We start from the raw sequence: 4,813 nt of genomic DNA on the forward strand, positions 1-4,813 counted from the left end.
TATGGCAGCTCAATTCACAATAGCTAAACTATGGAACCAACCTAGGTGCCCTTCAACAGAATTGATAAAGGAAATGTGGTATAAATAAATGGAATATGACTCAGCATTAAAGAAGAATGAAATTATGGAATTTGCACGTAACTGGACAAAGCTGCAGGATATCCTGCTGATGGAAATAAGCCAATTCCTAAAACCAAAGGCCCACCATTTTCTCTGATACACAGATGCTGATCTGTAATGGTGGGAGGGCTAGGGAAGAATGGACAAACTTTAAATTGGACAGAGGGGAGTGAGGGTAGGGGAGTGTGAGGTGGGAAGACAGTGGAATGAGGACATTTTTATTCTATATACACGTGTGATTGCACCACACATGACTCTGCCTCATGCACAGCCAGAGGATGAGAAGTTGTGCTCTAATTATGTACAATGTGTCAAAATGCCTTCTGCTGCCATGTAAAACTAATTAATTAGGACAAATAAAAAAATTACCATCTATACAAAAAAGAACTGATGTGTATAATTTAATACCTTTCCAACTTTTTACATTAAATTTAAAATTAATTTAACTAGCCCTCTCATCCATGTAAAATGTCTACTCACTAGCATTCAGTAAGCTACAGTTGTAGAGGAAATGCATATAAAGTTAGAATTTACAGAACTTATCTGGGGTTCTTTGAAGGTCTTTCTGTTCTAGTAAGGAACATTGAAGCAGTGAGAATCGGAAGCCATGGGACACAGTGAGGGGATGGTTGGATCCTGTTAAGAAATTTAAGGTTTCCTATAGCGGTCAGTGCTGGGGTGCTCTTTTGCTCTTACCACAAGAATTCCCTTGCCTAAAATCTTTAATAAGTGTATTCATCAATTAATCATATATGTTTATTATTTTGTATTTTCTTAGGTAATAAGTACATTTATGTTTTTCTCCATATTTTCATATTATTGTAATGTTGAACAAATTGTTTTTCTGAATTTGTAATTTAAAATCTTGAATGTAATATCATATAAATATTTTTTCTCATTGTTTTATATAAGTAAACCTAGATAAACTTGTCCTTCAGCATATGTCAGTTATTATTGACAATTATCGAAGTATATGCCAGTGAGGGCACTAGAATATTGGGGAGAAATAACTTTTAGGAGGTGATAAAAGACTGCCACAAGACAGGTGTGGTGTAGCAAGCCTGCAATCACACTGCCTCAGGAGGCTAAGGCAGGAGGATCAGAGGTTCCAAGACAACATTAGTAATGGAGCAAGGCCTGAAGCCACTTAGCAAGTCTCCATTCTAAGTAAAACACACACAAAAAAGGACTGAGAATGATACCTTAAGTTCAATCTTTGGTTAAAAAAAGAATAAGAATGAAAATGATGATGATGATGATGATGATGATGATTATGATGATGATATAATAATAATAATAATAATAATAATAATAATAATAATAATCAGAGAGAACATACACTGCCATAAAGTTTTAGTGAACAAGTATAGACAGATGTACTTTAAGAAGTACAGTAAACTGGGGGAAATTTAAGAGTTGACCCAAGTCAGAAATTTAGGCAAAAATATTATGGTTCACCATGTCATAATTTTGAGGCATGACACATTAGCATAGATGTCACAGAAGTAACATGTATAGGAGGTAAAACATCAGAGCTGACCTGCAACTCATGCTCCAGGCTTTGTCCCCCACACTAGTCACTCATGGACATAATCAAAGACTGGCAGCTGCCACTGCCAAGGAAGCACTGGGTGCTCTTCCTGGTGGATGTATATGACTGTTGGGACACAGGGTGTGGTAAACATGGCCCTCTATGTATTCATGGACAAGGAATTACTGTTCTCATGTTCCAAATAGATTGGTTATAACTTCTATAGGATTTAATTATTGCATATATTCAAAGTAGTTAAATTGATACAGTTATGTACCATGGTGCTTAGAAATTTGCTTGATGTTTCTCTGAATAAGAGCATATTATGTGAGTGTAAGTTTACTTCAGATTTGATTGGTAAATATTTCCTCTGAGACAGTACTTGATACAGGTACTGCAATGTATTTGGTGAATCTTTAATGCATTTTTCCACAAATGATTTCAACAAATATATTAAATTATATTTACTCATTAAAAGACACATTGATTAAATTACACATTTTATAAAGGATTCATGGAATAATAGGTAAATGAAAAATCAATTAATAAAGAAATCTCATATTCAAATAAAGTGACATTAGAGTAGGCAGTTTAACTTGTGTCACCCAGATATGAAGAGCATTTGGCCTAATCTTGAACTTACCTCAGAGAAATTAGGATGATGCTGAAAGACAGCTTTATCATTTCGCTGAGAACAATTGTCTAACCATTACTCTCCTCACAGCGTCCTTTACCTGCTTGTTCCTGAGACTGTAGATGAGAGGATTCAGGAAGGGAGGAACCATGGTGTAAAAGGCAGAAAGAACCAGGTCCTGGAGGGTGTCAGAGGTTGCTGAGGACCTCAGGTACACAGCTGTGCCAGAACTGAAGAACAAGGAAAACACGAGGATGTGAGGGATGCAGTTGGAGAAGGCCTTCCCTGGGGCTCTGGTGGGAAATTTCAGCACAGCAGAAAATATGCGAATGTATGACACAGCAATAAAAAGGAAGCAGCCACCACAAACAACCACAGCAGAGAAAAGAAGGAGGACCATGTTGCTGGTGGTGTCAGAGCAAGAGAGCCTCAGCAGAGAGGGGACATCACAGAAGAACTGGTGGACAACGTTTGATTGGCAGAAGGACAGCCGGAATGTATTCCCAGTGTGCATACATGCATACAGCAGACCACTGAGCAGGGAAGCTAGAGTCATGCGGACACAAAACTGGGCGTCCATGATGAGGGGCTACTGGAGTGGCTGGCAGATGGCCACATAGCGGTCCCAGGCCATGATGGTGAGAAACAGATATTCAACACATGCGCAGAAAATGACCAAGAAGATCTGGGTTGCACAGCCAGCCACTGAAATGACCCAGTTGCCAGTGAGAGAGTTGACACAGGCATTGGGGACAGTGATGGAAATGTAGCACGTGTCCAAGATGGACAGGTTCCTGAGGAAGAAGTACATGGGTGTGTGCAGGTGCTGGTCAGCAGTGGTGACAGTGATGATGAGAAGGTTACCTAACAAGGTCCCCAGGTAGGTCATCAAGAATATTGTGAAATAGAGGAAACTCAGATTCCAGCCATCAGGATAGCCCAGGAGGAGAAATTCAGTTACCATTGTAGCATTGGCCATTTACTGGAAATTATGGTTGTCTGAGAAGATAAAGAGAGAAGATGGAGGAACGGAAAAGCATGAATAATACAATTATAATGAATAATACAATAATATTCATGTCCAGAGTGTTTTCCTGTATTTTGTAGTAGCTTTTCCTGGAGAGGAAGGTAACTCTTGGTTTTCTGATATGTTTACTCATTTCTGAGCAGAGTGCACCTCCAAGTGCAGGTGTGGAGGTCTGCAGCCCAGGGTCTGGGTGTGACCTGCAGGGCTTGTCCTCAGCTCCCCATCAGGCCTTCCCTGACCTCCTGAGACTCCATGCAGAGCACTTCTTGGGTTGCCCAACTCCTCTCCTGCATGGCCATCTGTGTGACCATGTGTTATTTAATGTTCTCTTTAATAAATTAGTTGCTTTCATTCTCTTCCATAAACACATTTCTAACATTATTTTGCCATTTTATCAATTTTTAACAATTCAAATCATGAATAACTATTCAAATTATAATTATTTTTTAACATTTCTACATTGGAACATGACCATAACATTGAAGTACTTAACACCAGGAACATGAAAAACATTTACTCACGGAAAACCATCTCAAGAATTCAAACTTTCCCCTCAGGCTCACTGGACCATTTTGTGGAAAACTGGGGTGACCTGACTGACCTTGTACTCTCCTGCTGTTCCCACTCTCCCTGCTGCTTCCCCAGGACATGGACAGGGCTGTCTCACAGCCTCATGCCTTCAGACAAGGACCTGTCCCAGCTCCCACTGGGGCTCTCTTTTCTTTGTCAACACATCAGTGTGATGTCTTTAAAGTCTCCTGGTTCCAGCCCAGCCTACATTCTCCTAAACTTCCATTTTTTACCTTAATATGTTTTTACTCTGTGTTCAGTACCATGAAGTTGAAGATTTCTTTTCCTATATAATAGTTTGCTTACTTCTTCTTAACACCTTCCATTATATTCCTTTCTTCTCAAAGACATCATAATTGTACACAATTATACTGACTACATTTCCTAAAGGAAGTTTTTGCTCGTAGTTAAAACACTTCTTCAGTAGCTCCAACAGTTCAATATTGAGTCTCCTACATTGTAATTTCCTCTGACCTCTGAAAACCTGGGTTCTCCTCAGCAACTTGCCAGTTTAACTACACTCACCCTTAGAAAAGCCATCTTCCTGTTGAGCCTGCTTGGGCTCCACTGGTAATAAATGTGTCCCCAAGGTTAAAGGGTTGGTGTGCGGACACAGGCAAGTTGGTGTTAATTTCACAGTGGGGGTGAATTTCCAGTGGTCCCATTCAGTCTACCTGCAATCTGTTTCTCCCCAGCCTGATTCCTCCCTGACACAAACCTGAAGCTCACACCTGAGTGACATCCTTGTTCACAGCATGCTCCTTGGACTTTGGGACTCAGCCTGTTTTCTACTTGACATGCTGATTTGATTTTCTCCATGACTATGTATTGGGCTAGAAAGGAGACTCAAATGATGATTTTTCTCTGGGAACTCTGTACAATTTAAATTTTTCCCACTTTTACGTAATGTTAGAAACAGTGCATCATACTA

The 4,813-nt window shown here is 39.8% G+C and overlaps 1 pseudogene across 1 annotated transcript; it reads right to left on the bottom strand.

Moving 5' to 3' along the window:
• Positions 1-2,331: 2,331 nt before the first annotated feature.
• On the bottom strand, positions 2,332-3,264 carry LOC308652213 (olfactory receptor 14C36-like; annotated as a pseudogene). The gene has a single exon. The product of its transcript is annotated as an olfactory receptor 14C36-like (transcript).
• Between the last annotated feature and the right edge of the window lie 1,549 nt (positions 3,265-4,813).

This window comes from Spermophilus citellus (genome assembly GCF_964194105.1).
Source record: "Spermophilus citellus genome assembly, chromosome: 1".
NCBI lineage: Eukaryota > Metazoa > Chordata > Mammalia > Rodentia > Sciuridae > Spermophilus > Spermophilus citellus.